This window comes from Lepisosteus oculatus, chromosome 5 (genome assembly GCF_040954835.1).
Source record: "Lepisosteus oculatus isolate fLepOcu1 chromosome 5, fLepOcu1.hap2, whole genome shotgun sequence".
Taxonomy (NCBI): Eukaryota; Metazoa; Chordata; class Actinopteri; order Semionotiformes; family Lepisosteidae; genus Lepisosteus; species Lepisosteus oculatus.
In genome coordinates this window covers 11249446-11270772 of record NC_090700.1, presented here as the reverse complement: position 1 = coordinate 11270772, position 21327 = coordinate 11249446, and the positions used below count along the sequence as shown (strand labels likewise).

At 35.1% G+C, this 21327-nt stretch overlaps 1 protein-coding gene across 9 annotated transcripts in view; it reads right to left on the bottom strand.

The window, feature by feature from the left end:
• Positions 1-20438, bottom strand: part of LOC102696169 (protocadherin Fat 3) — a 202811-nt gene extending 182373 nt beyond the window's left edge. For 8 of the 9 annotated variants that reach the window (XM_069190094.1, XM_015341579.2, XM_015341583.2 and 5 more), the window contains exon 1: positions 20317-20438. The gene's annotated coding sequence lies outside the window, so the exon portion shown is untranslated. Of the gene's footprint in view, positions 1-150; positions 266-20316 lie in introns of all 9 variants that reach the window. The other variant, XM_069190096.1, reaches the window with a different exon arrangement.
• Between the last annotated feature and the right edge of the window lie 889 nt (positions 20439-21327).

Genomic DNA, 21327 nt, shown 5'->3' with positions numbered 1-21327 from the left:
GAACATTCTGGACACAAATGGGATTTTAAAGCAGTTGGCTTTCGGGAACCAGCAAAAGTTAGGTGTACTGTTTCTTTAAAAATGGCACAAAATGCAAGTCTACAGCAGCTGATATAATACCTCTAAGTTACAGAAGCATATGTGCTGTACCTTCAAGTGAAAATAATGAGCATCACTCCTCCCAGTAGACAGCAGCATCTAAAATATGCTTCTGTCTGGCAGCCACGTCGAAACTCTCCAGAAGATTCCAAAATACACCTGTTCCCTGTTGAGGAGGTTTGAAACAATTATGTCAGTGTGGTAGTGAATCCAAACTGAGTGGTCATTTCCAAGAGCCTATCAAGCTCAGGCCTTCCATTAAGTAAACCAGCTATTGTTGTTTCAGATCACAAAATACAATACAATACCTACAAAGCACTAACTCCAATTATCTGTAGTTTTTCTGAAAAGCAATCATAATACAGCAGTTGCTGAAATAACCACCCACTCTAACAAGTAACTGTGATTTTCTTTAAAGTTTTAAACATCCGTATTGCAGAAATGTGACAAAAAGGTTGATGAGCAATCTGTTCTGATAAAAGCAGCCTTCTATGATCATTCACATACAGTATACAGTATATGATTCCGGCTTTATATTTATTTTATTAACCATATAAAATGTAGTATATACCAAATATATACTGTTTTTTTTTAATGTGTGGCTTTTTACAGAGCTTTTTCAAATTTGTCAATAAAACATTTGATAAACAATGAGTGTATTAAGTACGTAAAGGAAATCTGAAATGAATACTCAAAAAACAAATTTACTTTACATCAAGCAAAAATTAGGCTTTCCATACATAAAATCCAGACCTATAGTCAACATTATCATTTCCTTTATTAAGTTTCTTATTAAAATACAATACTTGCAGTTCTTGAAGTACTTGCTTGTACAGGCAAAGGTGATGAAGCTTCTTGTTTTAAGTAGGGTTATGTTGGCACCATTTCAAATACCAGTTCTGGAGTGGCCACATGGGCAGGTTTCTAAAAAGCTAAGAAGCTGAAAGGCATTTTGATTCCTTTGCCAACTGCAATAACAGTAAATAACTGACAAAGCATCAGTGGAATCCATCAGCCAAACATCTGCATGTAGAATGTATGTGGGTATCTGCAGTAAAAAATACCCTCATACATTATTATTTAAATAACTGATCTTGCATCTTCAAACAAATGTGTGCATCTGTGGCACACATTAAGAAGAAAAGTTAAGTCTAACTTTTATATACACATAAATATATATATATAGAGAATATACATATTATATTCTACAGCAATGTCACACTATTAATCAAATACAGGAAAAAACATTAGCATAGCATTTCAACATAGTATTCCAAAGGACATCACACCGATATGTTATTCTTGAAATTTAAATCTTAACATTTTAGGAAAAACAATGCAACTTTTTTTCATAGTTTTATTCTGAGCTTTTGACAGAGAGTAAGAGGATCTCTTAAGTCAAATGCATCCAAACAATTCACTCCGCTGTCTCTATTTTCTTAAGATAAACAAATGCAGCGCCACTTTATTGTAGTAAGGATGACTGACATTAACCAGGTGTAGCCTAAAGATATTATTCAAATGAGCTTTGAAAAATGTATTCCAGTGTATTCTTTTAAAAGTGTAGCATTATGCAACCCTGAATGCTGTATCAATTGTTTTTTAATCAAATCAGTTTGAAAGGAGAAATACTGACCACTACATTGATACTGCTGAATATTTCCCTCTGTATCAGGATTATATGGGTTAGAGTACTGTATCTGTTGTGAAGGAAAGTCTGACTGTCAGACACAAAATGTTTCGGGTAAACAAAAAACAAAAAAAAACTGACTTACATCTTTCGACAATAACAAACATAAAAGACATGCCTGCTCATGTTAATCAAACACTGCTGACTAAAGTGCACACTGGATGAATCTATGGACAACAGCTTGCCTGCACTGAATGTATGTACATACAGTAGTTTTGCAATACACTAAATCTCTGTTACTGTAAAGTCTTAAAACATTTTACATACCACTTTGCGTATATCTTTTCTTAATAAAGTATAAAGTACTTTAAAGTAAAGTTCTTTACTAAAGTAACAATTTCAATGTCAGTTTAAAACAAAATAATTAAAAATACAGTGTCAGATCTACAGCCATTGACTTAGGACTTCATTTAGGCATCAGGTGCAGTACTTCATTGTTCAGTACAAGGAAGCAGTCCAAACAAAATGAAAATTAAGACATAGGATAACAATATGAATTTAATTACATCTGGCTTACTTTTTGGCCTCTTTTGATCTCTAAAACGTATGTCATATTTCTGCCTTTATCTTATAAGCATAACTTGACTGCACCAAAAATGTGAAAAAATGTGCAGTTAGTATTCATAACTGCACACAACATAACTGTATGAGAGAGCTACACAAGTGTCTGCTGATTAAGATCAAAGCCCAATGAGCTGCATATTGTAATTTATTTATTACAAGCAAGCCTGCATTTTAATAGCTTCTAGCTGCAGATCTGAACTTTTTTTTTGGTTTTGTTAAACCACATTTTGTTAGAAATTATACAGTTTTTCTGAAATGGTTTTAATTTGTTCTCTGAAATCTTGGAAAGCATGCAGAAACTTTTGACTTTGGTCATAGTACAGAACACATCAAGGTAAACAGAAACATTCAAACACCCATTACTTCAAAAGTTCACTGCCCAACAACCACCACCCACAAAGAATCTTAATTCTTTAATTTCTTACTCTATGAGCCCCAGAAAAGCATCAGCTGCTGTCTGTTAAAGACCCTGATGAAAGGATTGATGGATGTCACCAGCTGTGACAGGCCAGTTGTCATATTTTAAACTAAACCACGACAGAAAATGCATTGTAGCACCATCATAACTACATATGATCTATAGTGAACACGTGGTCTATTCCAAGCATTTCTTTCAAAACCTGAGATTCTTTAAACCACTAAATAGTAATGTACCATATTTCCTATGTACATGTAAAAGCATTTAAAGCAGAAAATGAGTAAATTAAATAAAAAGGCAAACAATTTTAAGATTGTAAAAGCTTATGAATATATAAATAATTTATAACATGGGACGAGACAAACCATGTGGCTTCTAATGGGCTGTTAGATCTTCAAACATGCTGCAAACTGTACAAATCCAGGCATCCAGCCTAAATGAAAGAGCAGATGCATACAACTGACCCATACCCTCAGGCAGAACTGGTTCTCTGCGGTTTCGCGCACATTCAAATGTTTCAAGCAATAAAGTCTATCCCAGGCCAGACTCCAGAGGTTAAAGGCCAAAGCTAACCGTTATCAAACAGAAAACACTGACAACCCCTGCCTACAGGAAATGGTATTAAATGGATTGAAAATCTGAGGAGTGCTGAAAGGAAAATAATTGCTGCCAGAAGTTGTTTTGAACACTTTTTCTAACAATATTTCATATCTCTTAATTATCTCATTTATATACTTCCTCTAATTATGATCAGCTAGAATACTGTACCTTATTCATGACTATCACCAGTGCTAAGTACAAAAAAAACTATGGATTATCTTTAAAAAAAAAAGAAGAAAAAAGGTGAAGAAAAAATCTCCATGTTAAACATGTTCATACAATAGCCTTCCATGTATGTTCTGGAAGAGAACAATGTCTTTAACAAAGGAATTTTGCAATCCCAGAGGTACAATCTGTTACCTTAAATCGGTCATAAAACTTTACAAAAACCTGAAAAAATCACATTAAACATCATCAATCAGTCATAGAAAATTTGTAAATTCTTCTTTCTGTTAACATACACATGAATTGTATGAACACATAAGGCAAACTGCTAAGGATGCCACATGCAAAAGAACTGATTTCACAAAAATAGAAAAAAATGCAATAAAAAGCAGAGGAAGTGTATTTCCAGATGGTGAAACTGTGGTTATTTTCTACAAATGTTCAAGCTGAAGACTCAGAGTTTTCTGCTTTTGACAATGTATAGTATATGTAGACTACTGTACTTGTATATGCATTTATTTTTGTATGACAAAAAATTTTGGGCTGCACACAAAACTATATCAACACAACTGCTCATGCATCACAAATTCCTCTTCATCAATGTCTTGACCTATTCTGTTCTATAGAGCTAATATCAATACAAAAATTCTGAATCAGCAAAGCAAACTAATTAAAATCAGTGATTCATCCACACAACCTGTTCTTTTATAATAGAGTTGTCAGTCAAATTTAGAAGGTACAATAGTGTTTAATTCATTCGAAACCCATTAGTTAAGCAATAATTATTCGTTTCTTTCAATAATAATTTTCTCTAAAACATTAACATTCGGGAAATTCTATGAGAGGAACAAGAACCAACCGACCATGTAAAAAACACTTCTTCTAACAAACTTCTTCCGACAAACTTCAAGTACTATAGTGTCGAGATATTGAACAAGTGAGCTAAAATATGTTTTTCTTTAGATTGCCATACAGGCCATCATTTAAAGGCTCAAACAGCTCAAGATCTATCAAAATACGGCTGCCTATAAACTCTTTATGGACCCTGCTGATGTCTCTGGCCACCTGGGAGATAATGGCCCAATGAGCTGAGTTTTGAGACACATTTGTTCAGTTACCAAGGTATCAGTCATTCACCTAGGGAACACTGCATGGATTTACGCTCTATGAATACAGACACTGTGCAGTCTCTCATGCCCATATCAAAGCCAGAACTCCCTACTGGCAGAAATGCTGGCATCACTTGAAACTCGGCATCCCAAGTTCTAAACTCGGCATCCCAAGTTCTAAAAGGGCATGTCATTCTCTCCTTTTTTAACCACGACAGTTGCCAGTAGACTTTTTCATGCATGTTGTCTTGTTCACTTTGAACACTTCACTAACAACCAGTTAATGAAGAACAGGAGTCTCGGACTCAATTCTTAGGGCCAGTTGTCCTTCGGTTTCTATTCCACTCAAGCTCTCAGTTATTGTACATAGTTGGTGTAATATTTCTTAACAGGATCCAAGGTGTTTTATAGGCAGGGACGCACAGAGCAAGGTGGCAAACCCCTGCCCCTTTGCCCTCACGCTTGTCGAAAAAAAGTCCAACAAACTTCCTTTTTTTTCGCCGCTTGATGATTCTGCTTCTGAAATTAGTATGGATCTCCCTTTAGGGGAAAAAAAACATTGGAGCTAATTGATCTCATTCGAGCACAAGTGCCCTCCACCTGTTCCTTGAAAAAAGCGAAGAAAAATCTGCGACAAGCAACGTAGGCTACTACACCTGTGGAGGTCATGTTAAACATTTTTGAATGTTGAGAAGAGACGCAGATATTTCAGAAGAACTGTACAAAAGTAACACACCAAGGGTGTCGTATTGAGCACATTGTGTTAAAGAAAGACTATTTTCATTCACCTTTTCTAGGCTTGCAAACCGATGAACTCACCACATTATTGTTTGCATGGCTACTTAGCTAGTTAGATTTGAGATTTCCTTCAGAAAATTTAGTTAACTGAGTAGACAAGCCTGTCCTTTTCTATTTGATATAAAAAGCTAACACGCATATTCTTTGTTTTCTTTGTTTGTCACAGAAACAGCAGAGCATGCCTTCAGAAAGAAAAAGAAGAAAAAAATAAATAATTGAGGGAGGCAGCTAAAGGCGTACATCCCCCTCATAACTGGGTAACAACTAGCAGCAGACGAACAGGTAAATGGTCATCAAAAAAACAGTTCCTTAGGCTACATTCTACATACGCCTCAATAACAGAAGAGTCTTGCCTCACAAGAATGATTACATCAGAAAATGTTGTACAACTTAAATTTTGATGAATATCAAAACTGCCTGTAGTCTATTCACAAAAAATCTAAAGGCTATATGAGTAGAAATGCAAGGTTCTGTAACATAAACAATTACTTTTCCTTGCTGAAAGTCTAATGCACAAGAGAGAATGGTGATATACATAAAAAACGGGTACCAGATGTTAATTTCTAGCGGCTTCCTGAATATTTGTCATGCAATAGACACTTTTTGGGGAAAAAAAATCTTTGATTTGATGTTCTATCATGTGAACTCTTGCTTTTAAGATGGAAAGAGATTGCATTTGGTATTGCATGTAATTAGATTCTAATTCTTTTACTTGCTCTGTCCTCTTGTTAAAATATGTTATATCAGGAAAATAAAGTATATGCTCAGTACAATGGGTGTAATATCTTGTCTGTTAATCAAACATAATTAGCAATTATGGATAACAATTTTTTGACAAGGATGTGAATATTATAATGCACATTAGAGAATACAGAAATACAAGTGGGCACTCATTTGGGTCCAGGATACTCTAATGTTACAAATCCTACCCCAGAAAGTGCCCCTTCTCCTCTATTGAGCCACTGCCCACCAAAAGGTCTCTGCACGTCTCTGTTTATAGGTAACTATAACTTTAATGAAGTGACACTGTATACAACAATCAAAAGAAAAATCAGCATTATCTAGCATAATCACATCTAAATCAATAATTAGGTCAATTGTTAATCGATTACTCATGATGGAACAAAAACCAGAAGACACTACATTCTCTAGAAACTGAGTTCAAGACTAACGGACTTTGTAATGTCTGTTATTTAAAAATGATCAAACTTTTTAAGAGTTGTGCTCCTTCCATTTAATGTGCTGTTTACTTGGCAGTTTAAATTCAAGAAGACGTTTCTCTTTGCCAGTCCTAGTACTCAAAGTTGGCTGAATGCTGCAGTTGTCCAAGAAATGTTAATGATGCATTTTAGATGAGAACTAAATGTTTTTTTGTTTTTACTTTTTGCTACATCCAAAAAGAACAAATTAGGGACATAGTTTCATGAGAATTAAGTTAATTTCTTAATTTTCCTTAGATTGTTTAAAACCAAAATTCTCTCTATTCTCTCTATATGAATGCAACAATTTTAATTATTGTGTAGGTGATATTAAGTGTAATGTATAAAGAGATGAAATGTTGCAATGCAGCATCAAGCTTCTGGAAGAGCAGCAAAAAAATGCAATCCTCTGTGTATACAGGAGGCAGCAAGTATAAATAATGTAACTGCATCACTGGTAAGGAATATGACAAATATTGGTCCCCCCAAAGCTGTTTACTCAGCTTTACAGATTCAATTATACTTTTCTCAAACAACTTCATGAACAGTGTTTATTTATGACAAAACCATCTTCAATTCTTCACAAAACACAATACTGTTCAGCTAAATGAAATGGTGATGTAGTGACCACTGTTCTTTTTTTGCTTCCCTCACACCACAAACAAGAGTGAAGTAGATTTCAAAGTTAAAATGTAGGTATCTGAAGCCTGCCTGCATTTTACCCAATGTGGTATTTAAAGTGACAATACAATGTTGGTGTTCATGTGTAATACATTGCATTTTTGTTTTAATTGAAAACTGTGACCAGGTGCCAAAAGGAGTTTGTTGAGTATTATTACTGTTTGGCAGATGCATTTATCAAAAGCTACTTAAATAATATAATTTATTTAGCCAACATAATACAACAGAATTAAGATTAACAAAAAATATCAATACAAAAAACCTATCTAATGTCAGGTTGTGGGCAACCATAAAATTTACTGTGATATACAGTATGTACGCAAAAAGTACAAAATTAATACAGCTGCATCTCCTTTTTCATATAGGAGCTGTGTAAATAAAAACAGATCCAAACACTGGATTTTGCAGCAAATTCACCAAAACAGTGTTCATGTTGTAATGCTGAATCATTTTTTGTTTAACTAGTGTCACATCCATCCTCTGCAGGCTACTTTCTGATGCTGATAAAGTTGATGCTAGCAGCCTTTACATTTTCTGCATTAAGTTATCTTTTTTGTGTTGACAGAATTTCACTTTCACAGGTTAACATGCAGTTGGGTTATTTGTCTTTGCAGTTAGAAGTGAACTGCAATGCTATTTTCATATTTTGGGGTAATAAAACATCAGCATTGGTGAGTGCTTTTCAAACTGCAACAACAGTAAAATGTACATTTGTAACACCTCCAATTTACATCGCAAAATAGACAAAATCTTCAGGTATGTGGCAACGCCATGTTCTGCGATTCAAAAAGAGGCAACAAAGTGTCTGGTGATGTGATGCGTCCCTTTACAAGACAACGTAAAGAAGCAGGTTTGTGAATACATCACTTCTAATCCAATAGAAACATAGCTTTCAATTTTGAGACGGTTTTGCCGACAAATACTATTTGCTTGTTAACACGCAGATCGTGTTGGAACATTTCTGTGGTGAAATGTGAACTGCACAACCTGTATTTATACACTCCTACATCCTATTACATTACTGATTACGGAGCCTAGTGACTAGTGAGGAGGAAGGGCCACATCGTATGGCAATGCATTGGAACATGAAAGCGAGTTGCATCAACAAATGGCGACTTAACAGCACTTTCACAAACTTCAAAATATTGTAATTTATTTGAAGTCTGTAATTTTGTTTTCTCTCGAACGTCAATGAATGTATTTTGTTACCAAGATTTAATAACCGGTCTGAGAAATTGCGCCTGCTGTTCCCCTTTACGAGTGGAAAAAAATGTTTTTTTTTTGTTTCTGTAGCAACGGGAGTGGGTTTCCATTTTTCTGCATTGGTGTTTTGGCAGATGAAAACATATTTCAGTTTGGTCATTATGCTGTGACTTAACTCATAATTTAATTAAAAGTGTAGTCTATATGCTGGTAGTACATTCTGACGCCTGAAGTGTACAGCTCCTTCGGTGTAAACCTGGCTATAAAAATGATACAAACCTTTGCTAACAGTCAGACCTAAACAGGTTTAGTTCAGAGACCCTAGAATAAACAAGGCATTACTCTACTATTTCATCTACTGTTTGAATAGCTGAACTGAAAAAGGAGCAGATCAAATCAAAGCTTCGACCAGCCATTAGTCAGAAATTTCAAATCCAATGATTGACTGCAAGTTCCCACTGAGTACTGTGAAAGTTAAAACCTACAGGCAAACAAGACAGAAATTCTTGTAACTGACAGGCTATCCATGTTTCTGATTATAAGTTTATATATAAATACTGTAAGAACCATATTATTTTAAATTGCATGTACTGTAATGAGTGTATCCTGGTGACTGTTAAGAGTAAAAATAAGCTATAGTAAAACTATGATGTCATCATCCAGTTAAAAAAATGCCTTAAAGAGCCTCTGGTCATTAATTTTGAGTATTAATTAAATGGTAAAAAGATCACTCAGAGTACACAAAAAGATCATTTAATCACAGTTTCAGATTCCTGCATATTGTGCATTAAAATCTTGCTCATGAGTTGCTCATGGGTCTGCTGATAAAACAGTTAACAAACCAGCATCTTTACCAAACATACCCCTGAATATACTTTCCTTGTACCTCAAAATTTAAAGGCAAAACCTGCGCTAAGTAGCAATACAGTCCTAAACAAGATTTGACAAAACCTAAAAATATTACAAAGATCTTTAATTTTAAAATAACATAACTTGATCTGAATTTGTTAACCCTTCTTACTGTGTAGTAATGGCTTGATGCAAAGTTTTATTCAGTGTATACTAAAAATGCACAGCAAGAGGATGAAAATCTGGCATGTTCCGATTAGGACAACAAGCAAATCTCAAGCAAATAAGAGCAAAATGCAATAAATAATGCATGTTGAAAAGCAGACAATGTGTTTATCTAAATCAAATGTTATTTTGTAAATTGTGGATTAAACAGAGAAAATTCACAGTGTGCAAATGCTCAGTGTTTTCATCAAAGGACTGGAAAGGGCAAAGGCAGGTTATTGATCATAGGAACCTATAATAATTACAGTACACTGGTTTAATAATTTTCTAAAAAATGCATCTTGGCTATTTCAAAGCAGTGTAGATGTCTTCCTCAAAAACTGCTGTTTTTTAATTTCTTTCAGCTTTTTTAAGAAGGGTTAAAAGTGTAAAAGAATGCCAAAGCATTGTTAATCCAAGGTATACTGTACCACATACCAAAGAACTGGTTGATTTCACTCAAAGGGCTGGTTGAGCTCTATTCTCGCTCATTTCCCACAGAATGCACTCTCAAGATCAGATAATAGAGGAGAAGCAGATACCTTAAGGTGAAGGTGAATAATGGGTATCTCTAGAGTTCCGTAATGCACAGCACTAAAACACATTTCATTGGGATGTGAACATTTGAACTGTAGAGTAATTTAACCTCTGTACTGATGGCTAGTTCTGATTGTCAGAAGCCTTCATATTGCCTGAGTACCCTGTGGATTCATAGTCACAGGACTCTTTTTTACCTCTTAAAGCTTGAATATAACCCAGAATTATTCACAGGACTGACTACTTAATGGAAACCATATACAAGACAAACTAAATGTAATTTTTGTGACAGTATTCTCACAAAGAAGTCAAAAACTAGACTCTGCTGATTTTTTCCTGTTTCCTAGCATCATTCATCATATCCATTTTCACTAAGACACCTGCTAAAACTTCCTGTGAATATTAGTTGTATTTTTCAATATCCATCTTAAACATATTTTGCCCTGCAGGATTCTTTAGAACCAGCTGAAGATCACCAAATATGCTGTCAGGAAGAAATAACAAATAAATCCAAACTTACAAAATGTGGGATATAGAATCTCTCCTCCTTTACAGAACAATCACAACATTAAAGAAGCAGTAAGTCCTATACTCTTCTGATGTAATTTCCTACAAGCTGATTATTCTATTCTGTTTGATTCTCTGTTGTTCTTCTGTTGTTTCTTCTTGCAAGCCAAAAAAAACGACAATACATTTTTGTAGTGGAAATAATAGCACACTGGAAAACTCAAAGCGAGTAAGAGAGAAACTAAGAGGAGAAAGTAAAGTACAGCGACAGAAGGAAAACAGCTTTTTTGGCTAAATGCAAATTTCTTCCTCTAAATGATTCTTGGCAGTTGGCTTTTAAGAAGCTTGCTCTCAATTAGTTGTTAGTAAGCAGGCAAATGACTTATTCTAAAATATAAGAATCCTCCAAGATGTACCTAAGAGGGATTGCTAAAAGTACCAAATTAAATACTATCAAAGCAAAGAAGACCTAAGCAAACAATACTATGAAGCCGAGATGGTCCTGGCGATGCCATTTGACAATTTTCTTCAGCATAGTCTCAATATTAAATGTTTAGTTCAATAGTATGAACTAAACACATCTGTTAAGTCAGTTGATTTAGCTTAACCAGCTCATTCATTCTCCAAGCAAGAGTCAAGACTCTGCTATCCATTACTGTGGTTAGGCTGTGCCTCTTTCAGTTTATTAACCATGTTAATAATAATTTAAAATGCTGACACTGGCTGCCCCTCTTCTAACACATCCATTTTAAATATGTAATAACAAAAAATCATTTTGGTTGTATAACAAACCTGTTTTTACCATTGCTTTATTCAGCCATCTACTGTGCAGCATAGAGATCTGTGTGTAAAACAGCAGAACTGTAGTTACTGTTATCAATTTCAGACTGTACTGGGTTTGAGATTTAAAGTCTATGGAGGCCTGATTAAAAGAGCATTTTTAGCCCAGTGGGCTATTCCAGTTCAACCCTAGGCTCTGCCAGTGATTCATTCTAAGGTAATGAAAGAAAAGAAGGCAAGGAAATAGACTAATTTGCTCGTCAAACCTTATTAATTTCTTTTTTTTTAAATGGAGACAGATTTGCAGAATATATTAGACATCAACTTGGACAGCAACTGGAAAATTCATTTTAAGTTACAGACAGAAATGCAAAAATGTAAGTTAAACCAAACCTTCTGCTGCTCTGAGCTTGAAGCGGGTACTTTTGACCATGCTGTATTTGGGGCAGTCTCCTAAGGAAGTGATATACGATTCTGGATAATCCCAAACGTGAATCAATAGCAAGAAAAGCAGGTGGGATACAACACTGGTCAATGGTTATTACGGACCATTGTAAATTGAAAGCTTTTCCTTCAATTACTCAGATACAGAACCCAGGTCTGATGGATGTGATTGTGTGGCTACTAGCACTACATTTATCAAACGATTTCCTTTGAACACACTTGGCTGTTGTTTTTTTTTCTGCTCCATATTGTTAAAGTATAATAGCACACTGCTTAAATGGATTATTACTCTGCAGCACAATGTGGTTTTATAAAGAGTCTGTGAAAGAGTTGGCAATGTAGCTTGCAAAACAATTTGAAACAACATGTCATTTTATCCGTCACAAATACGGCAAAAGAAATCAGCAGCGCCTGTAGAGAATACCTTGTTTTCAGCTCAGTGTGCAAGTTTTCCTTGCTAGACTATTGACCCTTTTGGGTTTTGAGTTTTTATGGTTTCCAAGTGCAATAAACATGCAGTATACTGTATTTGCACAGTCTTTTTTTCCGCATATTGAAAATGAGGTCTATTTCTTCAAATGCAGGAAGAGAAATTAAAGAGCAGAGAAGTCTTTGTATAAAGTACGGTTGATACTGCTTTTATCTGATATTTTGAAGTATACAGTGTATCCAAAGTACATTAACACTTTAATTAAGAATATCTGTAGTTACCATCACATAATAAATCTACAACAAACATAACACTTATAACAAATAAATGTATCCACTAACGCAGATATTCATTTTGTTGATCATTACACTTAAAAAAAAAATAAAGTCATTCTACTTCGATGTGTGCTCATAAATCTGTTCTCATTGTGTCAATTTTTCAACTATTTTGAAGCACAGATGGAGTCTGGCTGTGTAGTGTGAAGTGTTGTTCCCCGTTATAAAAAATGATGTTCTCAATTGCTTGGCACTAGAATGTCTACAGTAGCAGTGGGGGATTAGCAATAAGAGATCAGTTATTCGGAATGGTTTTCCTGGCTTGGAATAACCTGGAATTCCTTAGAATTAGACCCTTATTTACACTAGAAGCCATATGGAAGACATACTGTAGGTCAAACAAGACATTTATACATATCATGTGCAGTTAGCAACATTATTTTTGTTTGGACACAGCAATATGGGAGAATATGGTGTCTAGATGAAGAATGTACTGTCACTGACATAGGAAAAACCAGAGCAAGACATCTTTTCTACAGGTGTACTGATCCTGGAAAATTATACACATATCAGCATTCATCAAAACACAGTGCACAAGCTATTGATTGAATTTTCTTTTAAACAATCTATTCAGATTTCCTTTAACATGCTCATCTGCTCTATGCAATAATACTCATCAAATACTTAATGAATACATGGTTTACAGGCTTAGGTGTCAATCTTCAAAACTGATTGATTGCAGCATGATTGGGCTTAGTTTAGCAACAAATAACAAGTCACTTTGAGTTTACAAAATAGTATATCAATATACTGAATCAACCTCACTCAAACAGGAACCATTTGTTATTGCCTGAGGCCACCTCTACTGAAACAGAGACCTAAATTACACCTTTTAAAACAAAGGTTTGCCATTTGAAGTTTGTAGGTCAAAGTTATGATGTTGAAAAACAACAGGCTCTTTAAAGCCTTGTATATTGCATTCAGTGTAGTTACAGTATTTGGACATCATCATCAAGGAAAGAAGACTTTTATTAAATGCAGTCATTCGTCATATTTCCGTACTGCATCCTGTCCAGTGAAGTGATTTGATATAAAATCAGTAACACGGCAAGGAAAGACTCTCAAAGTCAGAATATTCCCAAAACTGCTCTCAAAACTAGAAAATTAAAAGTAGCTACACCCCATGAATGAATAGTGAGGTATTTTTAACACTTTCATATGAAGCAAGCTGTTAGTTCAGCAGTTTGAATCACATATTAATGCAAATCTAGACATTTGTGGGGATTGATTTAAACAACGCTAGCAGGAAATGCAAAAGCCCATTTGCTACCAATGTACTGTTTCAGCACTCCACCCCCCTACAGTTGCAACTTGCGCTGCATTTCATACTTCAAAATCTTTTCTGTGACTGAACCACTGATCTGATGGCCTGGAATAAAAAATGCAATCTGTTGAAGCATTAAATACACTTGTGGGGACAAATCTAAAAATATGAAAATCAAATCAATAATAATTTCTTAGTCCTAGCCTTGGGGGAAAAAAAGTATAAACATTATCTGATATAAATAAGCAAAATAAACAGATATAGCCCAAGCACATTTAAATCAGTGAATATTTAGCTTGATAAAATTGAATTTAATTTCATGCATTTTAAAGATGAAATTTAAAGAGCCGTTTTCAGAAAATAGTTCACAACAAATCTAAACAATTGAGTTTCAATAAGCAGGCCTGAAGCTTTTCTTTGTTTACAATATTAAAGAGCACACCACTACCATCTCTAAACTTTTTTTAATGTACTCCAGAACTACACTACAAAGACCTTGATAATATTTTCTTCTGCAAACCATGATACTGTACAGAATTAAATTATTTAAGCAATTTTCTGATGCCTCATTTCCATAAGTTCCATTTTAAATATCACTTACAAGAAAGAGAAAAGGTTAAATTCATTCACATGATATTTGCCAAATTAATTTTCATCATGGCCAGTTCAATATTATGGTTCGTTCCCATAAATTAGTTGAATGCCTCCCGTGACATTGCTCTCATTGTTTTGTACTTTTTTTTTATAATTGTCAAATAATGCATCCTGTATTCTAACAAATTAAAAAAATCTCCACATCAACTCTTCATCCCCTTGCCCCATACATGCATACGTTTCACAGTAAAAAACAACTCTAGAAGAGGCTCTTAAAAATTATTAGCATTTCCTTTTATTGTCAGTGAAGGCATTACATTTGCTGATGCAAGACACTACTTCTGAATAACTGTTGCTCAGTTAACATATTGTAATTTAAAAATCATAATTTAAACAGCACAGTCCTCTGAGACTGTAAGGTACACTGCTTCTCTGTCTAAAAGTCAATTAACTCTGGGAAAATATTCCCAGCACAATATACTTTGATTCTTAAATTAAACTTTTTCTTCTATGCCTATAGAATAATTTTTAAATTGAATTTGTAACACACAATGAGCAGGTGTACAGTGAAACGTCATTTACAAAATGGCTTGCAGCTTTTAAATAGTCCCATAAAAATACTTCAAGTAACCCTGAAAACCTGAACGCCTACTGTAATGATTCACCATACATGCAATGTACACAAACCCTACCACACACCCACAAGCTCACTCACTACAGCATAACTACAACTTAAAAAAACAAGTAACTGAGATTGTCCTTACAAAAGACTAACAATCTATCCCCCTTACAGATCATGTTCATAAGAGTCAATGTGATTTTCTATTAATTTAAGCTTCATCAACTGAGCACAATATAAAAAGACTGTTTAGTTGTTTATTATGTATTAGCTGCAAAGGAACAAGTAAAAGTTTATTCATGCTGAAAAGAGAAGAATGAAACAACATTTCAACTTTGGAGCCTTCGTCAGCTGTGTGTACAGTACCTATGTACCTACATGAACTATTATGGATTTACATTTGAACAGTACTTAAAACTTCTTCGCAAAAAAATGCTAAGATAGAATTATACTGTCAGTTCAAAAACACAGATTTATTTTTGTCTCTGACAGCTGACTTCCAGGTAAAGCATGCTTTCTTGTCAGCTGGGTGAGGAATGAGACAAGCTTTTATTTCATCAAATGCAAATTATGCCATAAACTTTATTTTGGTTTGAAAAGCTAACACTTTATCAGCATCATTTATCCAGTCATTTGATTGCTTGTTTGGTCAGTCTTTTTTCTTCTTAGTGTATACTGTTATTCAAATGTTGGTTGTATATTCTAGCATCTGTACAATCATTTATGGCAAAGACTCCCTAAAGCTCACAATGAACCAGAACACTGGTTATAAAAAAAATGCATCAATGTGTTGACCACTGGTCAAACACTGTCGCTACCAGCCTCTGCAATGTGGTGTTATTTTCTTACATTTAGAGCCAATGATTCTTTTCAGAAATTAAAGAACTAAAGGCTGTAAATAATGATAAAAGTACTTTACAGCAGAGATGAAGCTATTGCTCTGCCTAATATATCAGATAATGCTGCTGTAGGGCTAGATGTAATCAATACACAAGAAACTGATGAACTAAAAGAACTATAGACTCCTAAATCAAATGCTCCCAGGATTACATGGTGCTGTGTTTTTCCAATAGTTAAAATATCTGAGCTGAATTCAATTTCTAATGCTTTCTTTGCCAGTATAAAACAGGACACCATCTAATAGACTGAGACCTTGGTACAAGGGTATCAGTTTACAAGAGATAAATTTGACAATTCCTATCTTTTAGACACAAAACAATGGAATCTTTAATAAGAGATAGCTGTTGTTGCTAGTGTGATTGACAGTCAACAAAGATTTCATATAAGTTGCAGAAGCAACAAAATGCTTGATTCTAGTGTGGCTCGCATTACATACTGTACTCACTCGAATAATACTTCCTGAGTATCCAAAATATTTTTGAAGAAGATCAGTTCAGCAGGTGATGGCCCAGTGTCCAAATAAAAAAATAATCATTTCAGCACGTTTTAGCACGTTTTGTCTAATTTGTGCTGTAAATTGGAGGTCTTATAAGTTTGTGTGTACATTTTATTTTTATTGTGGTTTGAAATTCACTCATCAATGCTGATTCTTTCTACTACGAAATGTAAAATAGTGTTGCAGTTCCCCTTGGACCATTGATCAGTACAGTGCAGGGCGATTTTGAGACCTGAATTAGAAAAACATTACACTGTAACACATGATTATTATCAATAATTGTCCTGAGTCGACATGCTAATGAAATCAAAACAGTTAGTGGCAACGGTACATACAGTCACAAGCCTATCCTTATACTCCATAACAAACAGTACTGCCCACTTATCTGGAGTCATTATTAAGGTGTTTTCAAAACTTTGAGGAAGATGCTCACTGGAGCAATTGAATGAAATAGCAGTAAGAAAGGAGTGACAATGTGGGTAATACAACAATACATGCCCACGACACCTGATTACATCACGACCAATCAACACCCATGATGATACAACATAACACTGGCTGCACTGGGTGTTGTGATGGCTCTCCAAGACTGACAACTAAACTTAGCCAAAAGTAACAACTGGGTCGAGACTCCGTATGTAAACTCAGAATCCTTGTGCTGTGAAAAGCTCCCAATTGTAATTGCATTTGATCACTGAAGTAACAAATGGAAAATTGTCAACACCACTGAGTACAAATTAATATTCAGCATAGCATCTACAAAATAGGGGGGAGCAGACTAAGTTTCTCCTCATCTGAGCCTCAAGTTGCAGGGGAGCTCCCAAGTTCAGAGACTGCATGCATGTTCCAATGGGAAGCTAGGGAGCCTTCTCTCTTCCTGCACCAGAAGGACATCCGACATGGATCTACTTGTCCATCTCCCTGCTGAACTTTTAAAAGCTCACAGGAACTGCAACTGATCGAGCATTATCAATTCCAGTGAGTATACATTGTTCTCATTTTAACACTCAGGAGCTATTATTCCAAAGAAGTATACTGTAGGTTAGACAAAGATTAATTATAAGTAACTGAATATTTATTTGTCTTTCAAGCGTCTATGAATGTTGATATCTGTTATGGGACTGATTATTATGAGGTTGACAAGACTTAGCTAAGTATTATAGTCAGCATATTTTACACTGTTTTATTAGCATCTCTTGTATTATTATATCTCTTGAATGACCACAGCAGATTGATTCATATATACCATTGCCTTGGTTTATCTGACACATTTTATTATTTTAAAAAAACTGTACATGATATAATTTGAATCCATGTGTATAAATAAATCACTCTGTGATCGTATTGATTCCTACTAGGCATAAGGTATTAGTGTTAGGACATTTATATGATTAAATCATTATACTTTTACCCTGAATATTAAAGAGTTAACTGAAATGAGGCCACTTACTGACATAGCGCTACTTCCCAAGCATCTAGCACAGACTATGAACACAATTCTAGTTTAATTAACCGCATTTAAGCCCAGATACACTCAGGTGGAAGTGATACTGGTAAAGGCAGGGGAGGTAAGATTGCTTAAGTTCATCTTGCTGACTTTTTGAAAAATTGTGTTCTTTTTCCTGAGACCTTGGATTGTACTAAAAGTAGTGTTAAATAAGCACAAAGTCTAGGAAGAGCAAGCAATAATCCCTGGTAAGGGTTAGAAAATCTATAAAATTTTGATTTCAATCTCTGCTTGTTCTAAACGTCCATGACAGACACTGGCAGCTTTGACCACTCAAAGCAACTAGCCAGGGCTCTTCAAATAGAAGGCTTTTGAACTGTCAAGCTGGGTAAACTCCAAGATGACATAAAAGTCCCTGCCAGATCTACCTTGCTGTAAAACAACTGGACCAACCCACTGTTTTCATTATGTAAAAAATGGGGTTATGATAATTAACACTGAATCCGAGAGTGCTACTGGATATTCGAATGTTCCAAACTGAGCTAAAAACTGTCAAGTCCCTTAAAAAAATAATTAATTTGTCTAGATATACCCGATTATGTGTGTATACACCTATAGAACGGTAGAGTTTTATTTAACACATTTTAAAAGTAGTTGACAAACTATTTTGCACACAACATAGTGTTTTCCAGGCTTGAAAATAAATCTCCCGTTTCCGTGATTAGAGCTCAGTATAATTTTAAAGCCAAAACCTCGTCATCCTATTTCTTTCTTTTCCCTCTGGCACCAGAACGTCAACACACCACAATTTATACAGCTGTAACCATAAGGAAACAAAGGGGGGAAACTGCATTCATAAGGTATTACATACTGCATGTATCCCTTTGTTAAGCCTTATTGCGATTTTAACACCAACCGCTCAGAAAAGTCTAAATAAATAGCTAATGTCATTGTAACAGAACGTCAGTGTTTGTATTATATTAAAACCTGACAAAAGGATGCAATACATATAGCGGAACTATCAACATTAATGCAGGATCACGTTCCAAGATCGTATGAAATTTGACAAGTGAAACCATCTCCAAATGAATGCGCCCTACAGTATATACACCATCTGAATTTTTTTCTTTCGCTAATTCATTATAAATTACAAGCAGCTCCTGAAATGTCTTGAAAATGTGAAGAACTCCCATAGAACTGAGTACCACCAGCTGTTTGACTACTGTATCAACAATTTAGGACCTGCCTTTCCGTCTCAGAAGAAAGCGCACTGAAGGGAAGCACATAACTACATCTTACAGTCAGGGTACATTACACTTCAGCCTCTTATTACAACGGTATATATGGTTTACAAGTCTTACATTCACGCAAGACTTCACCATGACGTAAAATAATTCAACCTTATCAACTACGCCTCTGTTCCATCATACAAAACCAGAAACACTTAATGGATAACTAATCAGCATAAAGTCGTTATCTACAAGAGTTCCACTGTTAGTGTTAAAATTAACCTACTGTACGAGCACGACTGGGAGATCTACGGTTTTGTAACTATATATCCTTTCCAAATATCAAGAGTTCTAATTAATTCTACTGGCACATAGTGCATTTCACAACCTCTGCACCTGTATTTGATTAACGAAATTGGAATTTTATTTGACATTCAATTTTTTGTGCAGGAAAAACAAATGCCAACTGTAATATTTAGCTTTCGCTGTCACTACCCCTAACTGCACCTGAAGCCAGTTGTTCAAAAGACTGGTGGTAAAATGCATACTGTAGCACGGATGCACATACTTGTACAAGAAACTCTCTACTGTACGCTATACTTACGGCACCGGCTATCTCTAGCACACTTTGAGATTTAAATTAGTTACCTACAGTACATACAACATTTTTCAACTCTAAGAATCGGACTTTTTGAATCCCAGGAATTTCAAAATGTGGAATTTTGGTCATTTCTTTCTTACAAAACAACCTACCTGGGATTTTAGCTACACTACATCCTAAATTCATTTTTAACGTTCAGCAATTCTAATCTCCCCAAACTTTTCCTGCTGTGGCGACGAGTCCCTGGGGGTTTCAGGTCCCTACAGTATTGTGACTTTTTCGAATGCTACCAAAACGCATGATACTAAATCCCTTCAGAACACCCCACTGAAAAAAGGACATATTTACTTATCTATCCGTGCCAATATGACTTTCGTTTAAAAGACCTCATTTCGAACGCAGAGCTTCATTCTTTTATTTTTAAACGATTATCCGCCACCACCTTGCTGTATAGAGCTACCACAGCTTAATTCAATCACTAAATTGTCTACTTCCATGCAAAACAGAAGGAAACTGTTTTCCGGTGAATGCCGCACGAATGTTTGTTGACCTACCCTCTACTGTGCTGTAAATCCGTGTGTTAATTTCTACTTTGCAGTATCCATAGAAGTTAAGAGCACGCTTGTATCTGTCCAGCAGCAAACCGCGTACTTGTTCCTCCGCTACACCAATGCGGTCTCAGTCTGTTCCCGTGTAATACTAGTTGTAGAACAGAACAGCTTGTAAAAGTAGGCAAATACAGCGCAACCTACTGGGCACAAATAAATCCTTTGGAAGCCCATCAAAGAGCACGAAATCCAAAATTCGGTCAACTCTCAGAGTAAATCTCTTACACGACAACTTAACTTTTCGTTACATTAATTAAGGAGTAGAAAAATGACTTAAGATTTGCCTACAGCTTTAAATCGTAAAGATAAAGTAATTTTTGGAAGGGACTCCGTTTTGTTATGTGATAAAGCTTCTAATAAAATATCGAATCTATTACATTATTGCACATATGTTTTTACTGCAATTCCCTCTTAACACAATTAGAATAGATTAAATGCAACGACAAGAATCATATACAGTATGTAATTCCATTGAACCAGAGCTTGGTTCTAGTTAACAGTTTATAGCCTTTTTTTTATATTGTGAATTGACAGTATTCATTGTCAAAATATTAAATTGTAGAGGATCTGAGATCTGCAGCTTCTCGCTGGAGGTGGTGAGGATCCCTCCTATTTGTCTTCATAATTGTGGGACTCAACAGAGGTACTGTAGCTCTGACTCAATCTTCACAATGACAATTGATTTTTTTTTCTTATACCTAAACTACAGAATATGCACATCTATTTCATTTTTGTTTCAGCTATTAAAACTGAATACAAATGTATATGGAAAAAAAATCTCAAGGGATAGTTAAGCAGAAATCTAATTTCCAGCACTTTATTATAATAGTGTTTTCCCGCTGAGAATGTGAGGTTTTATTTAGGTTCCTGAGTCAAGCGGTAGCTCCTGATCCGGCTGTGTCGAATGTGTGCAGTCCTGCACTGTGGATTGGGCAGTCTTTTAGGATTTGCTGCTTA